Raw genomic sequence first — 23,105 nt, forward strand, 5'->3', positions numbered from 1 at the left:
TGTCCTGTTCAAAGAGGGTCAGATCTTTCTTAAGTATGCTAAATGGAGACAGATTGTGTTCTCAGTACTGTGGCATAGTGAGAGGGATGAGGTATGGGGGCAGGAGGTCCAAGGATATCGCTACAGTAGCTTTGGAAGCTGGGACTCTCATTGCAGCCACATCTATTTATTTTAAATGTACTACATTGCGGGGTATTGCAGGCTTGTTGCCTGGTCATGTGGTCTTAAATCACGCCAGACTGCAGTTTAAAACCAAAGCGGATTAGACTTTGCCTCTATGTGAAGCAGCTAATGTCTTTATCCACTTTTGTTCTCCAAGAAGGCGTCTGTACAGTATTAATGAAGCAGCTCTCAATAAAAAAAATCCATTGCTGCTGTCGAAAAGGATCATACTAGTGATATTGGGAGTTTAGGTGCTTCTTGTCTAGCCAATTCTATTCAAATGTGGAGGTTTCTGATTCTTTAATGGCTGCAGCAACATCAGACAGACAGCGAGTGCTGCATTAACTGGGGATGAGGATAGCGTGAAGCAGGAGAAATCAGTGATCTGTATGTATTTCATCACCTGGAGATTCAGTCGTTTTTATAAAGACATAGGCCTTCTTATCAATTGAGCTACTATCTGGGAGGGGTCTCACTTTCAATATAAGCAATTCTATAGAAAGCAAGTATTGATGCTCCTATACAGTGCTTGCACTCTGGAAGAAAAACAGAAAAATGCATTAATGCTGGATTCCAATTACAGAATTCTGTACATTTTGGACTTGTGATGCACATATTGAAAAGAACCTTCCAAGTAGAAGTTCTACAGAGCTACGGGTAATGAAATCGACTTTTAGGTGTAAAACGGTCCCTTAAGCCCCCAGAACATAAAATGATATTGTTAAGGAAATGAGCGAGAGAGTTAAAGCTGCTGAAGAAAAAAAAATCATAAAAAGGCAGGGAAAAAACACAAAAGCAGGCAACTGGTCAAATTTAGTTTCCCTTTTCAAACAGAAAATTGTCCAGCCAGGGAGAAAACTGAAGGGTATTACCTAAAGCTGCAGAAAATCTGCTAATGGGAAAAATAGTATGTTCCCCCTCGCTCTAAAAATAATCAAAAACTCAAACATAATGACATTCCCTTATCTTCTAGTGATGATAAAAATATATTATCGAAAGGTATCCCAGGATTCTGCAGTGGGCTCTGCGTGTGGCAAGGCGAGTCTGCCCTCAATGCTTACAGAACTGAAGGCAATACAATTGGAAAACATAATATTACGTTTTTAATGTAAATGAGTAAAAGATACATCTCTGACCAGAGTGGACATTTGCACCCCAGGCAGAGAGAATCAGCCCTGGAAATGTGATTCAAATTCATGCAAAAATAACTTCCGAACATAAGATTTTTGAGAAAAGATACCAGAGCAGAAATGCAGAGTATGTATGTGTATATAAAAATAAAGCGGCAAAAAAGAAGTCTCGTGTGCGCCTCAAATTGCTTTCCCAGGAGAGCGTGTTGTGAATAATTATCGGCTGGCTCCGCCGAAGAGTAACGCACCACCAGAAGAGCGCCATCATCCTCCAACCCGAGCTTTTCAGTTTGCATCGTGAAAACGAAGAGGGGGATGCGGTGCCGCCAAGGACCTGCCTAGGTATTGGACCCGAGACAGCTATCAAAGTGAGCTGACACGGGGAGACTTCAGCCCATAAAATGAATAGTAATCAGATTTTAAGCAGCAGTGTATGACACTACCCACTGGAGGGTTAAAACGTGACACAACCTATGGCACTACAGGCTCCATAATGCAGCGCTTTACAGGAAGTGACCCTACATTTAAATTCCACCAGAGGAAGCGACTTTGAAAAAACATTAACTGCAGCAGCCAAATGGTGTGTCCAGGAACAATGGCTTACCTTTGAAAAAGTTCGAAGCGAACGAAACGCGTCAGGAAAATGCCACATGCTGTTTCAATCAACTTAAAAATAAAGCGGCAAAAAAGAAGTCTCGTGTGCGCCTCAAATTGCTTTCCCAGGAGAGCGTGTTGTGAATATATATATATATATATATATATATTTTTTTTTTTATTTATTTTTTTTTCACTGAAAAAACCATAGGTTTGACACCAGTTATAGTTAGCTGGAAATTTTATTGACATAAAATCATTGAAATTTCCACGTTATAGTTAGTTGGACTCACTATAACTTGCGCGCCTGCAATGCACTGCTGATGACGTCACATATTACATCACTCATGACATGGTTGGAAATCTCCACTTGACCTGCCACAACTCTATTTTTAGGTCTGGCATTGGCCAATACCTTTGCGTTTTAGTAAAATTAGAATTGGATACATAATATACTTCCCTTTAGGGGGTTTAGCCAGCACTCTTCATCCACTCGTCCGTTTAGTCACCCACATTTTTCTTCTGCCCACAACAGCATACAGCATGGGGTAATGGGTCTGCTCACTTAAATCATTTGCTAACTGCACTGTTACCGAATTCAGCTATTCACAAGGAGCACATCCTTACTCAAATTTGTTCCCTTCAGTGCAAGGCACTATTAAGGCATTTATGCTTTCTTGAGGTCAATAAAATAGGTTTACTGTTTTCCATTTGTGTTACTATTGCTGGAAGCCTAGTAGCTTCCAAAACAATATTTTAAAAAAACTATGGCAAAACAAAACAGGTATTTGATAAAACCAAAAAAGACTGGTAGTCAATGCCAGACTGACTGACTTTGCCAGTGCTTGATGGTTAATGAGAACATTCAGATTCCTCCACTTCCCCAACCCCATGGTGGTACATGGGGGAGAAGGGAACTATGTTCTCTAAACTTAGTGTCTAGGTCGCGATCTCTTGTCGCAGAAGCACATCAAACAAATGCAAAATAATAAGTGAATATAATTTGCCGGATGGATGAGTATTTTAACCTTGAAAGTCAATGACTTCAGGGTTAGGGTCCATCGTGGATGGGTACAGTGATTATACTTAAGCCTTATATGTTCCTGCTTCCAGAGATATACCATATAGAAAATGAACAAAATTCTTCACATCTGGCATGCAGGAGCTAAACCAAAGGAACCTGGAGGTGGAATGGCTCGGGTCCTCTTTAGCAAGGGAGTCCCATGTCAGATACATAAGTGGTTAGAAGACCAAGGCAAGCACACTGCAGTCACACATATCTGAGATGGCTGTAAGATTTTGGTGGTTGTTTTGACTCACCCAAGCTGTATCATCTAGCAGTACGGTAGTGATGAATACTACATACTTTGCTCCGGTTCAAAGGGTGACTTCAATGATGTTATCGATGAGACACTTGGCAGGTGGAGGGTAGGTTCAAACTAGCCTGTGGAAAACTGCTGTAACCTTAGGTATGAACGATCATGCATAAGGAGGATGGAAAATACTCTTTCCATTTGGGGAAATACATGGCTCCTTCTCAAGGCTCCATTATTTTAGAGTATCTGGAACCACGAGATTCCTGACTGAGGAACCAAGCCCCATTTTAGGAACTATACTGGCTTAGTACAGTTATCCTTTGGAAGCACAAATTGGTCCTCAAGGGATAAGCTGTCTCCAGGATAGTGGACTTACCATGTGCTCCAGCCCAGACATTTGAGAGCATTGAGAAGGCTGGAGGAACTAGTAAGTAAGTAAAAACTTGTAGAGCGCAAGAATGCCGAGGTGTCTTGGCGCTGAGTGTAGCAAGTAAGTGAGTGAAATCAGGAGATACAGCATCATTCCTGTGATGGGAATAGCCAGGTCTTAAGCATCTTTCTAAACAGGGATCTGGTAGGTTGAAGCCTGATGATGCTCAGCAGCAGATTCCAGAGCTTAGATGCTCAATAGGAAAGGCATCTACCTCCCCATCTAGCTTTATGGATTTTGGGGACCTGGACTAGACCTTTATTGGCAGACCTAAGATTCCACAGAGGGGATTACGACTGAATATTTCTGTAAATCCAACGACCCTCCACCAGACAGAGCATTATGCACCAGGCAAAGCGCTTTGAGCTCAATGCGCTGCTTGACTGGTAGCCAGTTAAGCTCCCTAATGCTACTAGAGACAAGGTGGTATTTTGGAATGTTGCACAGCACTCATGCTGCTGCATTTTGCAGCGATTTAAGTTTTAGCAGTTGGTGTTTGTCTACACTCAGAAAGAGTGTGTTACAGTAATCAAGTTGAGAGAGAATTAAAGCGACTACAGCCGATTTGTGGCGGTCCCGTGGAATAAAAGGAAACATTTAGTGCAATCTAAATAGTAGAAAAAGCAGGATGATGTCAAAAGGTTGATCTGTCCTGCAAGATTAGTTGGACATCAAACAGAACCCTAAGTTCCTCGCTTTAGCTGCAGAATTCGGACAGTGACCTGCTTCCACTGGACACCAAGATTGGTTCCCGAGTGGTAGTCATTCCCAAACTCCATGACTTCCGCTTGGTCTGTGTTTAATTTAAGATAGTTCCGATGCATCCAACCCATGGCGTACTTCAGACAGCTGTGAAATCTCCCCGCCACGGTTTCCACACTCAAGGAAATTGAGATAACCATCTGCGTGTCGTCGGCATACAATACCAACGAGAAAGCGTAAGCCCTTATAAGCTTGGCCAGACGTGCAACATAGATGTTAAATAAGGTTGGCAACAGTGCTGAGCCTTGGGGAACACCACAATGGAGGGAGAACCGCTCAGATTTAAAGTTGTCTCAAGATACCCTCTGTTCCCTCGCCGTGAGGAACGAGGTGAGAAGGGTTAGGGCCTCCTCTTTGATTCCTATTGCCTTCAGCTGCTGCATTAATACCAGATGGTTCACAGTACCAAACGCTGCTAATAGGTCAAGTAGGATTAGGATGGCTCTTCCTCCCTGGTCAAGCTGCCTGTGTATTTCCTCTGTGGCCATGATTAGAGCGGACTCAGTGGAGTGCTGTGGTCTGAAGCCATGTTGGGTGGGATCTAGAAGGTCATTTGCGTCTAGATAGCCAGTTAGGTCTTGGGTAATAGATTTTTCTAGGATTTTGGCCGCCAGTGGTAGGCATGATATAGGTTGGTAGTTTTTCACCTCATAAGGGTCAAGAGAAGGTTTCTTTGGTATGGGTATGGTAATGCTTTCTTCCATGAGAGGGGGGAAGGTTTCTGACCTGATGACATTCAGAAGTGGGGCAAGAGGAGTACTAATCTTATCCGAAGCCAGGTGTATAATAGCAGGGGGGATAGGGATCTGTCAGGGACCCTGATTTCGTAGATAGTAACAGATAGTTTACTTTGTCCACAGTTAAAAGTGAGGAGCTGGTCAACTGGCAGGAAATGGTAAAGGAGGTAGAGTCCTCCGACGGTGGTAACAAGGGGGGTGGTAGTGGACGGGGGGGGGGGGGGGGACAGGGACAAGGACCCTCCCAGCCAACTCGTCATAGACCGTTCTGACTTCAGTCTGAAAGAAGTTGGCCACTTTGTCACACAGGGTTTGATCAGGAGTAAATTGATTCTCTTGTTGCATTTTGGATAAGGTGGTGACAGTCTTAAAAATCTCTCTAGAAGAGATTTTAGCAGACTCAATTTTGCTTGTAATGTAATTCCTTTTAGAGCTTATAATGGCTTCCTTATATTTGGCTCGTGCTAGTTTGTAGGTATGTTTACCTTGCTCACTATACTCTGCCCTCCATACGCGCTCTGAGCATCTGCACTTAGATTTTAGAAGGTAAAGATCTGAGTTAAACCAGGGGGCTGAGGCTTTATTTCTCCGCTGTTGGTTTATTACTTCTGGGATCAACTGATTCATAGCTGACCTCATCCGGTCATCAGAATTGTCAGCAGCCTTTTCTTTGTTTGGCACTAGCACGGGTGGACTTTTATCAAGCGTCTCCACTAGTTCGTCTTTCTTGATTTTATGCCAGGGTCTGAATTAGCAGGGGGCAGGTTCTTCGACTGAGACATGCTATTCTTTAAAAATGATAGTTTGAAGAAGATGGCCATGCCGTCTGTCCAAGTTAAGGGAAGTACTTTGTCCACTGCAATATTGGGGTCGTTAGTGAAAATGCCGTCAAGAGTATAGTAAGCCTCATGCGTGGGCTCTGAGATTAACTGTGTCAGTCTGAAATCCTCCAGATTATCTAGTAAAGTGGAGGTGTCTGCATCCTTATCACTTTCTAGGTGAACATTAAAATTACCTAGTATCATGGAGATGGGAGAGTCCAGACAAGATTCCATGAAGGACTGTAGACCTTGAAAAAACAATGGTTTCGGCCCTGGCGGCCTATAGACAAGTAGACAGGGGAGGGACAGATTTATTGGTAATTTTAATGTTAAAGGTCATAGCTTCAGCCACAGGCTGCTGAACAGTCTCAAAGGTTGCTTTAAACCAAGACCTGTAAATGATTGCCATGCCAACCCCCTTTTGCCATTTCCGGTCTACAGTGGCTAATGCGTTGCCTGCCGGTAGCGCGATAATTCAGTCAGGCTCGGATGTTTCATTGGCCCAAGTTTGCGTTCGGAAGACCAGATCCGGGTTTGACGTCTGCAGTAAGCATTCAAACTCGTACTTATGCTTAATCACTGATCTAGTATCAACCAGAATAGCTTTAACGAACTGCCAACAGGTTTATGCTGATTATTCTTACCTTTAGAGAATTTACGTGGGGGAACAGATGAGGTCGTAACTATACTGGTATCTGTATCTAAGTCTGGTGAATTGTTATACTTTTTCTGAGAACTGTGGGCGGAATAGAGGGAAGGTTTGTGATTGTAAATGAGAGGCGGAAGGAAGCGCATTGAAATGTGAGATAATCCCATTTCCCAGCCCATGTGGCAGCGTTATAACACTTACCATTCCTATATGCCTGTAGCTGAGCCCTAGAAAATGGTTGGCGAGAAAAACGGGCAAGGGTCCTGGTGCATGGCGCATTCCGGGTGAAGACTAGCTTGCCTTTGGTAAACGCTTGGCGTGCTAGCAGCGCGTCCGCTGCGCAGTCGCGTCAGCATGCCGGATTCATCCCCACGTGCTTAGAACTAGCATGCCAACCTTGCTATGGGCAGGCCCACTCTTACTTACGGGCACCAGAGGTCATGGGGAGAAAACGCCAAGACAGTCTGTGGGACCGAGGCCCCTTCGGTAAGGTGCAGTGGGACATAAGCAATTTAAAAACATTAATAATGTGCAATAGGCAACTTTGAAACATTAAGAACATTGAAGAAATGCCATTTACAGTGTCCCAATTACCAGCAATTTCCTTCATGTTTCCAAGCTGCGCGGTCGCGTCAGCATGCCGGTTTTATCCCCTCGTACTTAAAACAACTAGCACGCCGACCTTGCTATGGGCAGGCCCACTCTTACTTACGGGCACCGCAGGTCATGGGGAGAAAACTGCAACACCAACATCTGTAATCCAGGTAACAAGAGAAGAATAATGAGAAGACTTCTAACAGGTTAGGATAGTGTGGGTTACAAATGACATTATGATAGATGGATGTTCCGAGCCTTTGTATTTACTCTCGACAAAATGTTCACTAGCTCCCTTAACTAAACACTAAATTTTAAGCCTGCTCCTAAATATTCTTTAAATATCCTTTGTTTTATTTTCCCTAATACTCACAGAATAATGCTTTTGCTTGACTAAAATGAGATGCAGTGTTGTAAATACAATTTTGACAATGGTTTACAAAAAATGCTGCAGCTGGGCCAGACTGCTCCAGTAACAGAACAGTGAAATCAGATCTGAAAGGGTAAAGTGTTTCTTAGCTGAATTGTTTAATCTTCTCTTAGGACTCTGAACATTACCTCACTCCTATTTAAAGCCCAGTGATGCCTATTTTAGATTATAGAAGGGGATCTAAACGTCTGCAGCCCCTATAAAGTTTTTGCTACAAGTTTAGACTCTTGAATCGTGGATAAAATAAATGAAAGCTATTCTTTTCACATGCGGGATTACAGGAAAATATAGGATTCACCAACGTGTTTATTATACAGCATCTTTATTATGCAGAGTTGTTCTAGTCTATAAATAACAATCTTCATCTTCATTAATGCACTAATGCATTCGAGAAAATATTACTGACACTTGTGGTAAAGTTTAAATCCATGAACACACAACTGTCTTGTTTAAGATCACTCCAAATAACATTAATCTCCCAGCCCAACTGACTGTACAAAATGGATTGTGCCAAGACAAAATGTCGGTGTCTATGTCAATATTTTTTACAAGCAATATGCCAAAAGACTAGAACACCAATTATACTTCAACACCATAAAGTAAACAAATAAGTTTGCGTGTGTAATCATGAAAACAGATGATGCTGTACTAATCTTCAAGACAAACCAGGCCCACAGAGCCAGCATGATAAATTATTATATACGAAACTTTAATATTAATTTGATCAAAACTAATGTTAAGGTATTTTGATCAAAACTAATGTTAAGGTCTTTTGTATTGAATAGAAATCGTTTTATGTATTTGCCTAAACAACCCTTAATGTCCATTGATGAGAGTTCAAATGACATAATTGATTACACCACTGTGGACATCATCCAAGTTCTTTTGTAAACATTGCTCTATAAACCGGTACACCATTAGAGCTATTAAAGTAAGTGCAAAATAGCACAGAATAATTTGAAGCATCATTACTGTTATCATATAAACAACCCCCATAAGTGAAGCAAGCTTGTGTTATGTGAAACATTGACCCTATACCATACACTTCATGGGTAGCAGAGTTCATGTGGACTATGAACCACAGATGAAAGGGTAACCTATCCTGCACACAGTGTTCAATTTGTATACAATTACTCAGGGAAAACCAAGTTCCTCCAGATACTGAAGCCCCGTTACATACCTATTGTCCTACTATGGACAGTCTTCACCTGTATCAAACCCCTGATAGTCACTGAACCTACATGGAGAATAGCAGCGGATATAAGTAGAAAAGTGGGTACTGTTGACAGTTTACTCTATGGAGTATACTCTGTACCAGTTTGTTTGCCGGTAGTGGAATTCTATATCCAGACCGGAGGCGACGATTATGCGATTCTTCTTTTGCTTTATTACAATAGCTCTCCAACAGCAGCCATTTTAATAAAATCAGGGGAAAAAACTACTGTTCTCACAAACACTAGGGAAACATATTAAGGCCAGCATTTGGTCGAAACACAGTCCATCATTTCTTTCAGAACTCCCCCTTTCTTGCTGCTCAGCAGCAAGTTAAGTCATTTCTTTCTGTGCTCTATGTGGCGATGTTATAGTGCTGATATTGCTTTTTGTGTTTATTTCCATTGGTTTGTATGCCATTGTCGCTTTGCCTCTAGATTCCCTACCTACCGCGGGACCGCCACAGCCCTCCTTACGTGACTCTGTCCCCAAACACGCAGTGCTGTCCACCTACTGCTAGAGGGTGCTATCTCGGCGGTTCTGTGACACACATCTTCACTCGGAGTGGCAGATGTGCACCATGGGAGCCCAGGGACGCTGCAGCCTTGTCTGCTCTGCCTGGTTTTGAAAATCTCTGTGGTACATATTGTCACTAGTTTGCACACCGACGGCCCCTGGCGGTCTGTATATTCATCTCTTCTTGACTCCTTGCAGGGTTGGTCATTTCTGCACAGTCATGCAGGCCTACGTGGGACCCATTACCACGTAGTCCCCAGTGACCCATGGGGTGAGTGTCCGAAGGGCTTGCGCAACCTAAATTGTGCACCATATCCTCTAGGCCTCCCAGAACCGTAGTCACACAAACAACGTGCATCATATCAGAGCTTAGCCCACGCTCACATTGTTTGGCCTCTCTCTAGTTCTACTAGTGCCCCCAGTGTAGTGCGCAAAGGACGTGTGCCCTGCGATATCGAGCATGCAATCCTCAGACTGCATTTATCAGGAGGAGGATTCCCTGTCCCTCCTTGAGTTGTACGAGGCTGCAGACGCCTCAATTTATAGAGTCGTCAATGAAGCCATGGTGCCCCTTAAACAATGCCTCGCATAAAAAAAAAAATTTAATGGATGAGAGTGCGCTAAAATCCCCAAACCTGCCCCCCTCCAAACCCACAAAGCCCCCCAACAAGCCCAGAGCAACGGACCACCGCCTCAGAAAAAGCAATGTACCGGAGGGGTGGATCATGACTCATTTCCAGGTTTGAAGAAGGCCTTCCTGGCCTAAAAACAGACTCCTAAAGGGTCAGTGGAGCCTGCAGACTGTTATACCGAGCTTTCCCAACCGATTTACCGCATCTGTAAGACCCAGACGATTCCTATGGGGATTCGAAGGAAGAGGTGGCCCCCTCCTGGCCCTGGCGACCTGCCCCCCAATTTCGCTCACACGCTGAGGAGTGCCTCCGACATGCTGGATGGAGAAGATATTCATCTCAGGTCGGGGACTGGGTCCCAGCGGAGAAGGTAATGAAGTGTGTGGTGATTTGTTTTCACAAACCTTTAGCGAAGAACACCCACTATCACCTTAGGGCAGAGTCTCTGTGCCCCTCTTTAAATGGGAAAGTCACCGTTATCCCGGACATTGACCCAAGGATGGCCACCTTTCTGCCCAAATTCATGAAAGACCCTAAGAAGGGAATAGGCTAGCCAGTCTTGGCGCTTATGCCAAGATACGTTCCTCAAAGTCATAGGCTCCATGATGAAGATCCGTCCGCGACATGGCAGAGGAGGCTAAGGTCTCGGGTTCCCTCATCCCCCTGGATGTTCTTTCAGGGTGGGCCCAGCTCGAAATAACCTGGGGGGGGGGGGGGGGGGGGGGGGGGGGGCGCAAATTGCTTGCTGTCCACAGAGCGTCAATGTTCCTTGCTTATCAAGGTCAACCCCAGGAGGGGAGACCTAGCCTCTTTGGAGGCAGTCGCAGGGCCCAAGAGGGTCTGTACGGAGACCCATTTGTGAAGGAATTAGGCAAGCTTGTTGAAACCTTCACATCACTAGATAAAGTTCAAATAAATATTACGCGCATCTTTACCCCAAGGGTTTTCCGTGGGGCCGGTCGTGGCAGGGGGCCACACGATCGGCTGCTACTCGGCTACACCTCCTACCAGGGGGCAAGGCTCTTGGCATGGTCAGCGGCAGACTAACACGCTTCACAACCTTCTACCTGACGAGTTGCCAGCGGTTCTGTGGACATGGTTTTAAGGGCCAAGCCAGCATCGCCTCTGGCAACGGCGAGTGTACTCCCTTATGCCCGCCTATAGGTAGGGGGCAGTCTGGCCCAATTTCTCCCAGCTTGTTTTACTATTATGTCAGACGCTTGGGTATTGCAAACAGTGCAGGGGTTCCAAAGAGTTCTATGGGATTCCCCAGCAGAGCTCCCGGCCTCTCCCCACTGGATTCTCCCAGCAAGCCGCAGCTCTTACAGACAGGGAGGACAACCCACTCTTGCAGAAAGGGGCCATTTGCCGCTCAGATACACATCCCAATAGGTTCCTTGCAACCTCTTTTTGGTAGACAAGACTGAGGGCAGTCAGCTGCCAGTGATCAATCTCAGTGTTCCACAAGTGGCTGGTTTAACGCCACTTCAAAATGGCGGGCCTCCACCTCCTCAGGGATGTTTTGCTCCCATTGGACTGAATGGTGCGTCTAGACCTGCAGGACGCTTACTTGGCAATCCCCGTCTTTCCACTTCACTTTCGGTTTCTCTAATTTGTCTGGTGAGCTCAGACATTCGAGTTTGTTACCCTTCTGTTTGGTCTTTCATCTGCCCGTGTTGCTTCAAGAAGGTCCTCAAACAGGTGACAGAATAACTTCAGACTTAGGGTATAAGGCTCATAGTCTATCTAGATGACATTTTGCTCATAGGCCAGTGTCCCCAGAAGCTCGCCCTGCAGCTCTAGATGGCAGTAGATCTGTTAAAGGGCATAGGGTTCATTAGCAATGAAAATAAATCACTTCTGTCCCCAGCTCAGAGAACAACCTTCCTAGGTTTCATTATAGATTCTACTTTGAGTCTTGCGCCTCGGAAGATGGCACCGATTCGACACGAGTTTGCGTCCAACCTTGGCCAAGCCTCACACCTCTCTTAGGCAGCTCCAACACCTGGTGGGCTTCATCAATCCAAGCAATACTTTTCGGTCCTGTTCATTACAGAGCACTACAGGGCCTCAAGGCGCTCCACCTATGGAAAGGTTTCACATACTCGCAGTCATTTCCTTCTTGGGACGAGGATAGAAACTATCCCACATGGAGGCATGGACCGTGAGAGTGTTCTCTGGGTCCAACCCTTACTCAGTGTGGGGAGTCTACACAGGAGGAAGTTGATCACCAGCTTGTATATCAACTGTTTGGAGCTCCTAGCAGGTTCTTTCGCGGTTTGGTGTTGGACGAAGGACAATCTTATGTCCTTCTGAAAATTGACAACTTATCAGCACTACGCTACAACAACCACCTTAAGGGTACCTGATTCAAGGCTCTGACTTTTGCCTGGAGAACCACATATCCGTAACCGTGCCATATCTTCCGGGCCAGGCGAATCAGGTGGCAGATTGATACTCTCACCATTTTCAGGATTCAAGCATGTAGAGGCTAGACCCCCAATTCTTCCTATGGCTCTCGGACAGGTACAGCTGCTGCTCACTCTGTTTCAGCCCTGGATGGAGGATAACCACATATCTCATCTCCAACCTAGTTTTCGCAAGGGGCAGGGCACAATCGATCAAGTCCTGTGATTATACATAAACTGCTTGACGTATGTAGCTCTCTGAAACTCCCCGTTCTTCCTGGCCCTCAAAGACCTAGAACAGCTTTTGACAGCCAGGGCCTGGGCCAGTCTACACTCTTGAATATCCTGGAGGAAAAAGCTGCCCCCAAATACTTACTGAATGTGTTACTCAACCTCCATGCTGGCACTACAACAGTAGTGAAATTCGCTCAGAAAGGCTAATGCATGGCGACATTTGGTATACATTCAGGGGTCAGGCAGGGCTGCGTTTTAGCCCCAGCCTTATTTAACATCGATATCAATGGCACTGGGAAGTCTCTTAGCAATCTTGGCCTCGGCGTACCCAAGGTGGGGAATGAGCCTTTTCCGATTATAATGTTTTCCGATTACACATTCCTCCTAACGCACACACAAAGGTCTATGCATCGGCTGTTGGAAGGTTTGGACTTTTTTGCAATAGAAGAAAATTAACAATCAATATACAGAAAACAAAGTTTATGAAGTGAAACCTAAAGCTAAACTAAAATCAAACTTTAAGATCTACAGAATACCAATAGAGCAGGTCAAAACCTATGATTACTTGGGGATTCGGATAGACCACCAGCTCCATAGGGGTGCCCAAGTAACTAAGTCCACAGTGATCTAGTACCAATAGGCTGGAGCGGTTCGGAGATCTGCCAAAAATGTAAAAGTTGTCTTATAATGCCTGCATTAACCACATCTAAAACCAACGCGGTGGCAGCTACTTGCTATGGCGCCACAATTTGTGGTCACATAAATGTGCAAGTGCTTCAAAAAGTGGAAAACTCCTACCTGAGGCGATTACTATACTTAGGCCCAGGAACCCCAATGGCAATACTCAGAGCTGTAGTGGGAATGGCCTCTGTCTCTGATCACATTACCTTCCACACAGTAAATCAGGGGATAAGAGTCTGGACTAGTCCTGCTCTCAAAGACTTCCAAAAGAGGTTGAAGGATATCCTGAGAGGCCAGAATTGCAGCAGATTGCTTTGGTTTAGACATGTACAGCGCACTCTCAAGTCAAGTCAAGTCAAGTCATAAAATTTGTATAGCGCACTACATACCCAGAGGGTTTCAAGGCGCTTAGGAAGGGGAGGAGGATTATTTGTCAAATATCCACGTTTTAAGCTGCTTTCTGAACGCTATGTGATTCTGGGTGAGGCGAAGGCAAGCGGGGAGTGAGTTCCATGTTTTGGCAGCCAGGTATGAAAAGGATCTGCCTCCCATGGTGGTCTTGTTGATGTGAGGTACAGTGGCGAAGGCTTGGCTGGAAGAGCGAAGTTGGCGGGAGGGGGTGTAGAAGGACAGTCGAGAGTTGAGGCAATCTGGTCCGATGTCGTAGAGTGATTTGTGTGCGTGGGTAAGCAGTCGGAAAGTGATCCTCTTATTGACGGGTAGCCAGTGGAGGTCTTTAAGGTGACCAGAGATGTGTTCGTTGCGTGGGATGTCTAATATGAGTCTGGCTGAGGCGTTTTGGATTCGTTGTAGTTTCTTCTGGAGTTTAGCGGTGGTACCTGCGTAGAGGGTGTTTCCGTAGTCCAGTCGGCTCGTGACTAGAGCGTGGGTGACTGTTTTCCTTGTTTCGGAGGGGATCCAGCGAAATGTTTTTCTGAGCATGCGAAGGATGTTAAAGCAGGAAGAGGATACGGCGCTGACTTGTCTGTTCATTGAGAGTGAAGAATCCAGGATGACGCCAAGGTTCCGTGCGTGGTCTGTCGGGATGGGTGCTTTTCCGAGGGCTTCCGGCCACCAGGAGTCGTCCCATGCAGAAGGGGATGTACCTAAGATGAGGACTTCTGTTTTGTCTGAGTTCAGTTTCAGACGGCTTTGTTTCATCCATTCGGCGACTTCTTTCATTCCTTCGTGTAGGTTAGTTTTGGCGGTGCTGGGGTCATTGGTGAGAGAAAGGATCAGTTGTGTGTCGTCCGCGTAAGAGATGATGTTGAGGTTGTGTTGGCGGGCGATGGCCGCGAGGGGGCTCATGTATACGTTGAAGAGGGTGGGACTGAGTGAGGATCCTTGAGGTACGCCGCAGATGATTTCAGAGGCCACGGACTTGAATGGTGGGAGGCGGACTCTCTGGGTTCTTCCGGTGAGGAACGAGGTGATCCATTCCAGTGCTTTTCCTTGGATTCCGATGTTTCTGAGGCGTTGTAAAAGGGTGCTGTGGCACACTGTGTCGAAGGCTGCGGAGAGGTCGAGGAGGATGAGGGCGACTGTGTCTCCATTGTCCAGTAGAGTTCGAATGTCGTCTGTTGCTGCGATGAGGGCGGTCTCAGTGCTGTGTTTGGCTCGGAAGCCAGATTGTGAGGGGTCGAGTGATTTGTTGTCTTCGAGGAAGGCGGCGAGCTGGTTGTTGACGGCTTTCTCGATGACTTTAGCCGGAAATGGAAGAAGCGAGATGGGGCGGTAGTTTTTGAGTTCGGTGGGGTCTGCTGTTGGTTTTTTCAGAAGGGCGGTGAGTTCAGCGTGTTTCCAGTCTTCTGGGAAGGTAGCGGAGTTGAAGGAGCAGTTGATGACGTCTCGGAGGTGCGGAGCTATGACGGAGTCTGCTTTGTTGAAGATGTGGTGAGGGCATGGGTCTGTGGGGGATCCAGAGTGGATGGAATTCATCAGGCGGATGGTGTCCTCAGTGGAGATTGGGTTCCAGGCGTTAAGGGTGTTTACGGGAGGGAGATGGTCAGCAGAAGGTAGGGTGGGTTGGCTTCCGGGTTGGTTGTCAAAGCTGTTGTGGATGTCAGCAATCTTGTTGTGGAAAAAAGAGGCTAGGGAGTCGCAGAGGGTTTGAGAGGGGGTGATGTCGTTGGAGTTGGCCGAGGGGTTGGAAAATTCCTTGACGATGTTGAAAAGTTCCTTGCTGTTGTGGGCGTTGTTGTCAAGTCGATCCTTGAATGCTGTTTTCTTGGCTTTTCGAATCAGTTGGTGGTGAGTACGTGTGGCGCTTTTGAAGGCGTCCTTGTTGCTGGTGGATGGGTCTTTTTTCCAGGCCTTTTCAAGGGAGCGGCACAGTTTCTTGGACTTCTTGAGATCATCGTTGAACCATGAGGCCTTCTTGTTGCCAAGTTTGTGTTGACGTTTTTTCAGTGGTGCTAAGGTGTCGGCGGTGTTGGATAACCAAAGGGTGAGGTTGGAGGCGGCTTCGTTGGCGTTAGAGGAGAGGGCTGGGGAGGTTCGGAGGAGCGATGTGGAGATCTGATCCGTGGTGATTTTGTTCCAGTTTCTTTGTAGAGTTGGTTGGAGGTGGATGGTGGGTTTCGGCTTGTTGTAGGTGAAGTGAACACAGCTGTGGTCAGTCCAGAGGAGATCCGTAGTGTGGCTGAAGGAGACATGGTTGCTGGAGGTGAAGATGGGGTCGAGTGTGTGACCTGCGATGTGGGTGGGGGAAGTGACCAGTTGTTTAAGTCCGAGGTTGGCGAGGTTGTCTAAGAGGGTGGCGGTGTTGCGGTCGTTGATCTTTTCAAGGTGGAAGTTGAGGTCTCCCAGAAGGATGTAGTCTTTGGAGGGGAGCGCGTGTGGGGTGATGAAGTCCGTGATGTCTTCACTGAATTTTGCGCGGGGTCCTGGTGGTCTGTAGAGGAGGGTGCCTCTGAGTGTGGTCTTGGGGTCGATGTGGATCTGGAAGTGAAGGTGTTCAGAGTTCGCGAGGTTGGCGTCGGAGCTGGTAGAGATGCGGATTGATTTCTTATGGACGATAGCGATTCCTCCTCCTGTATGGTCGGTGCGGTCCTTGCGTGTGATCTTATAGTCATCCGGGATAGCGATGGCGATGTCAGGGGCGGAGGAAGCGTTCATCCATGTTTCCGTTAGGAAGGCGACGTCAGGGGAGATGGTGTCAAGTAGGTTCCAAAGGTCAATGGCGTGCCTGTGGACCGAGCGGGTGTTGAGTAGGATGCATTGTAGGTGGTTGGGGTCGGGAATCTGTGGTGCGGTCGTAGCGGAGATGTTGTCGGTGCCGCTAAATTTGCAGGAGAAGCAGGAGAACGGTCCATGGGTGCGTCCAGGAGCGGCTTGGACGCAGTTGGGGGCGCGACCGGGGTTAAGGGCTAGGAGGGTGGCGGCATCGTAGGTAATGCGGGTTGGCTGGGCAGCGCGAGGGGCAGGGGGACTGGCACTGGGCGCGGTCCAGGCGCGGACGGGCGTAGACGGGCTTACCTTTGGCGCACCTTCGGCGCGAATTGGGCGCGGTCGCTGCGCGTGGACGCTGCGCGCGGGAACTCCTGTCATATATGGATAGTGGAGGGGGAGGGGGGAGGGGCGAGGGCGTTTCAGCTGGGAGGCGGGGCGGGCTCAGGGAGTAGGAAAACAACAACAGCACCGGACACAAAATGGAGGGGGGAGCAGAGCAGGGCGCCGGGGCAGGTCGCGCTACTAACGCAAATGCAGGCACAGAGTAAGCAAATCCGATTACAGCAAAAGAGCACTATCACCTTTAAATGCTGTGCAGCGCTGATCACCAGTCTCGCGTACTAGCAGGCAGGCAGACCAGGGAGCGACCACTCGCAGCTGGAGCAACGAGGAGTCACAGCGCTATGTGGACTGGGGGGCGCTGAAATAGGTAGTGGGAGGGCGTTTCAGCTGGGAGGCGGGGCGGGCTCAGGGAGTAGGAAAACAACAACAGCACCGGACACAAAATGGAGGGGGGAGCAGAGCAGGGCGCCGGGGCAGGTCGCGCTACTAACGCAAATGCAGGCACAGAGTAAGCAAATCCGATTACAGCAAAAGAGCACTATCACCTTTAAATGCTGTGCAGCGCTGATCACCAGTCTCGCGTACTAGCAGGCAGTCAATGGACTGCTTAAATCTATGGTACAACTCAGAAAATATGAACTAAGCCACATTAACAATGATGACAAAGAAATACTGGAGGCATATGTAGCAAAAGCAAGAGGCAATGAAAGGTGCCCTATTGTCTAAATACCTAAATGTACAGTCCAAACCCCAGTGGGAGCCATTCCTAGATCTGGTTTCATCACCTGAGAAAAGAACTTGATCAGCATTTATAAATGCCTTCTAAGGTTGTCTATGGTATTATATGCGCCCATCTTAGGCATTGATATACCTTATCCCAGGCTCTGTCTTATGTGGATACACTTTAGTTGCCATGGCACAGATAAAGCCATTGAGATGGCCTAATAATTTAATTCTCAGTTGTCTTAACTGTTAATCACACAGCATTTTACTTGCTCTCTGCACAGCTATAACATCTACACCAGGCAGTTTACATCCTATAGAACGTTTGCACAATAAGTTAATTGGCCGCATCACTTTAGCAGACACGAGGTTTTTATTCTGGCTCTTTTCTGCACTGGAGTTGCAGCTTAAATTCAATCGTTTCATGCTGCTATTTTTTTAATACACGCCTCCTTCTAGAAATGAAGCACTTTAATAGCTCTGTAGTGGAGGACGATAGCCACATGCATTTCTTGGATTAGCCCTCTAGGTTAACTAGCTAAGCAGATGAACTGTGTTCACCCAGGTGTACTAATCACCTAGGTTGGAATTCATATTCTAGGGTGCACCAGGGAAGCCCACTATTAATAAGGAACTATGCTTCTAGGATGAACTTTAGAAAATTGTTTCACATGGAGTATGTAATGATTTAATGTTTTACATGTCTTCATGTAATCTGTAACGAGTACATTGCATGCTCATTTTGTGTACGGCTTCATTATAAAGCTGAAACAATAAATACATTGAAATGATTCAACCGGTTATTTCCACTCTCTAATTATCGCAAACATTTTCTGTAGAATATGCACTGGTAGACACCACTAGCGGATCACGATGATACTCAAGATTACATTTACTCGGATCACAAAGGAAGGATTACCCTGACTCCAAAGAATAAAAACTCCCAAACCAAATGGAACACAGGCAGCCAAGCTCTGAAAGCCCTACCGTGCCAATCAAATGTTAAACATGCTGTCCAGGTAACATAACAAATGCATGCAAAAAGCAGACAGCAGGTTCTACAACTAATAAGCTATAAGTACCCCAAATGTTGCCTTTAAGTTAAGGAGTGAGGGTTAAATAACATTACCAGACAATATGTACCCCCACTCAACCGCTATTGCTTTTAGTTTTGTATATCATCTCACGGTCTCTGTAACACACAGTAAGTACAGTACTCCGTTTAAAAATATGGTTTTCTTTTTCACGTCCCTCTTGAACATTTTATCTTCATCATAAATCATTAACTATGGAATACTTATTTAATCATCAAAATAATATGAAATCTTTTATCAATCAGCTTAAGACCCATATAATAAAAACAATGGTTCCTAACAACATCAACAATCCCCAAAACACAGTGAACATATTGCTTGAATTCCTAGCACACTGCGGGTCATCAATGCCTGGTAGACCGAAAACAGTAAGTTGACGCACGATTTGGTGGCTACTGCTCCAATACGACCAACAACCTTTTTCAGGGCTAAACTTTCAGTTCGAATGCTTACACTCAGCAGGTTTCATGGCCATTCTTATCCACAATACGCAAACACTATTCACGTCACAGACCATCAACACAAAAAATCCAGAAAGTTGTTTAACTATCTTCACACCAAACACAAGTGTGAATTAGAACCAATTAAATTACAGAAAGAAAGGAAAGATGCCATGCCATTAACCCAGGCACAGAATGGCTCTGTTAACTTACTTCCAATGCGCCCATACAAACATCTACAAATGACCACTCCAGACTTTTGTGTTTGGGCACTACTTGTCGACATGTTGTGTGTGGCCTTTGTTGCAAAGTGATTGATTGATGATATGCAAAGATAACAGCAATGGAGTTTGAGCGGGAGTATTTATTGTCTGTCAACAAGGCCAACTCATAACTTTATTAATTCGGAGGTTTATAAAATAATACATTTTACCTTTACTGGCTTACAGAAATGCAACTCTATGGCTAGCAGTTAAAAGTGGCTCGAGGGTTTTCCAGACTTGTAAGACACAGCATAGCACATCCTTATGTTCCTAAATAGTTTTGGGCTTGTGTGACTCAGAATCAAATGTTGTGCGCTTTCATAATAGAAGTGCAAAAAAGTCTTCTTTTCCTTACCTGACTTGATGCATAAGCAGGGATTTGTGCATGCTCTAGCATTCCTTTTATCACATTCCTTTTTGGATCAAGACCAATTTGCATATGGTAGGTCTCTGTCTAGAGTGGCAGAGTAGTCTTAAAAATAAATGGACTGGTATGTGGCCACGGCAATCACCCACGGATTAAATACATTTTAGCATTCCTTCCATCACTTTGTTGTTTGTGCAGAGATACTCTCGGTACGACAGGGATGCCCAGACAAAGGTCCCATGCTTACTGTGCCACAGGAGTCGAGCTATTCCACATTGATGCAGCATAAGTAGGCCAAAACCAGTTTGTGTTACCATATGAAGGGAATGTGGCCTGGCTGTTCAGGTAAGATGATTCCTATTGGAGATTGACCAAAACTGATTTGCATATGGTTGGTCTCTGTCTAGAGCAGCAGAGTAGCTAAAACAATGTACTAAAGTGTGACCCCCAAGCCTTCCCAAGTGGCAGATATTAATTCAAGCATTCCTTCAATTGCCTATGTTTGTGGCTGAAGTAGATTCAGTGGAAAGAAATATAAATCTAGTTACACATACATGAAATGGGAAACTTTGAGAGGAGTCAGTGAAATATGGCAGTTGAAAGGGGTAATGCGTCTGTGTCTGGCACACACATTACACCACACCTAAACGAGCTCCCCTAGCTCACCATATACAAAACAAGCACAACTCGAACTCCTCAGCCACACTTTCCAAGCACTACATAACACTGGCCCAGCATAACAAAAAAACTGTGTCTGTTTTCGCAAACTTTCCAAACACCTCAACTCGTCCAGATTCCTACTTAGACATTGCACACATATGGAAAACCAGATCCAGTGGTCGAGTATTCTCCTACATCACTCCTAAAGTGTGGAATCACGTGCCGCTACACATAAGAGCCCCCTTCATGATTTTTGGATTTTGCAAGAAGCTGAAGACCTGGCTTTTCAAGTAGTCCCACTTGGTCCCAAGCTTGACTAGAATAATACCTGCTCAACGCCAGCATTTCCTCTGGTGTGATAACGCACTCTACAAATATACATAACATTTAAACAGGTCATTAGTATGATCCCTATAACATAACCCAACACAAAGCTCGAGCTTTCATCAAGTTACGTTGGTCCAGTCTGGATTAAGACAAAATAATTTCATCAGAGAGCATTCTATCGAGCTATATACCCATGGCTCTAGAAGTTGTTCTCTGTGTGACAGGGAATGATCAGCAATGGGTATTCACATATAGTGAAGCCGCAGTGATTGTCCATGACCTTTCAGAGCAATGGTTGATATTTGCACAAAAAGTAGGCAGCTGTGGATATTCTAGGGGAGGGAGATAGTGTAACACTAGACTAGAGGGGCAATCTCAGTTATCCGTGGGCAGTGGGGCTAAATTATAATGTTCAAAGTCAGTCATTGTGAACAAAAGGGTGAGAGAAGCAGACAGTTATCCACAGATGGGTGGGGAGTTGTGAGTATCCACATGGCAGAACAGTTATTTGTGGAGCTTGGGAGATATGATTATCTAGGGCCAGATGTAGGTGACCCAATACCGGTCGGTAACAGCCGAAATTAACGAATTTCGGCTGTTACCGACCGGTATTGTGCATTTGGGATGTAAGTGGCCAAATCGCAAATTCGGTAATTTACCGATTCGGTATTTTAAGGAATCAGTAAATTACCGATTCCTTAAAATACTGAATCGGTAAATTACCGAATTTGCAATGTAGGGAGCACTCAAATGAGTGCTTTTCCCATTTCAGGATTCGTTATTTACCACCAACTATAAGTTGGTGGTAAATAAGGAATACCTTTGAAAATGCAAATCTGTGCATTTTCAACTGTGCCTTGTGGCAGACATACATGCCCTTAGGGCATGTATGTGTGCCACATCTGCACACAAGCACGATTCAGGGGTGCAACAGGGTGTCAAAGTGACACTGCCACCCTTCAATGTTTACCCCTTTTACCGAATCGGTAAATACCGATTCGGAAATTGGCATTCATTCCTATGGGCAATTACCGAATCTGCATTTATCGATTCGATAAATACCTCAACTTACCGATTCAGTAATTTTTTCGGTAAAATTACCTACATCCCATTTGCCTGTTCTTAAATACCGAATCGGTATGATTCTGCATTTAAGAATCGGTAAACTGGGATTACCTACATCGGGCCCTAGGTGAGTTACAAACAACAGCACCAACAGAAGTGGGATTGGGTTGCATCCCTTCTCAGCCCACACTCGCAAACATTTTACTATCAGTGATGGAACGCTCTTACAACATTGGTTCTCAAAGGACAGGACATAGCTGACACTAGAACAGAAAACACGTGGCTAAAGCTACATCACTATATGGGTGTGTGCTTATGTAGACCAGTAAAGTGTGGCTAGGGTTTCCTAAGCTCATCTGACTGATGCCAAAAGTTCAAGTGTTCCGAGTCTACACAGACTGTTACTTCAGGGCACCGTGTGAGGCGTGTAATGTATTTTACCACAAAAAGTGATGACAGCTACCTGAGTACTTATTGATGGTGTTTGATTGAGGAGGCAGATCAGGCCACCAGAAGTGATGTTTTGTTCTTATGGTGTGGCTGTTGTAGCTGGTCTCATATAATGGTAGGACTCATCCAAGTCGTGAAGATTGAGACTTTTGTGGTGTAGCAGACCATGTTAAGTTAAATATACTAAGTTGTGTGGCATGCACTTTTGTGACAAAATGATTTTTGCTTGTTATCTGGCATGCTGTGCAACATTCTTTAGCAGTGTTGATCGCTTGTTTTTTTCCCTCATATTTCATGCACTGGATTTTGTTTAGATTACATTACTAATGTGTATGTGTTTGTTGCCCTTTGTTAAGTAGGAAACAAGTGTTGTGCCCTGATTTATGGTGTGTGATGGGTGTTACTACCAGCTATGTCAAAGTTTTTCAAAACCTGCTTTTATAAATGTGAATGAACATGGCATATACTTGAATGCCCTAAAGGTCATATAAATGGAACAGTTTAGGAACTGGAAGAACAAGGATTATTCTTCTCAAAAGTGAAAGCCTCGATTATTTTTGCACAGCGGAACAGCAATGGTCTAGTATAATTTTGCCATGCCCGCGTTCAGGGTTTGTCTTGGTAAGATTTAGGGCAAGGGTGGGCACTTCGACAGTCTGAACACACATGCCACTGTTTGGGAGTATGAGTTTTGTGACAGAAAACCGTAATAGCTGTATTTCGCCATTTGCCGGCACTGATATTTAAGTACGAGAAAGTTCGGGGTATGGGTTAAACAAATGACAAAAAAACAACAACTCGTAACTCCCCCAAACTCTTGAGAGTTGGCATGCATAGTGGGGTTACATGAAAACACTGTCAGAAAGACGTTCTGGGCATTTATAATCCAGACATG

At 45.4% G+C, this 23,105-nt stretch overlaps 1 protein-coding gene across 1 annotated transcript in view; it reads right to left on the bottom strand.

Annotated features, from left to right (window-relative positions):
* Positions 1–23,105, bottom strand: part of TDRP (testis development related protein) — a 554,794-nt gene that overhangs the window by 441,444 nt on the left and 90,245 nt on the right. The gene's annotated exons all lie outside the window — the stretch shown is intronic.

Source organism: Lissotriton vulgaris, chromosome 6, assembly GCF_964263255.1.
Source record: "Lissotriton vulgaris chromosome 6, aLisVul1.2, whole genome shotgun sequence".
In the NCBI taxonomy this organism is placed as follows: domain Eukaryota; kingdom Metazoa; phylum Chordata; class Amphibia; order Caudata; family Salamandridae; genus Lissotriton; species Lissotriton vulgaris.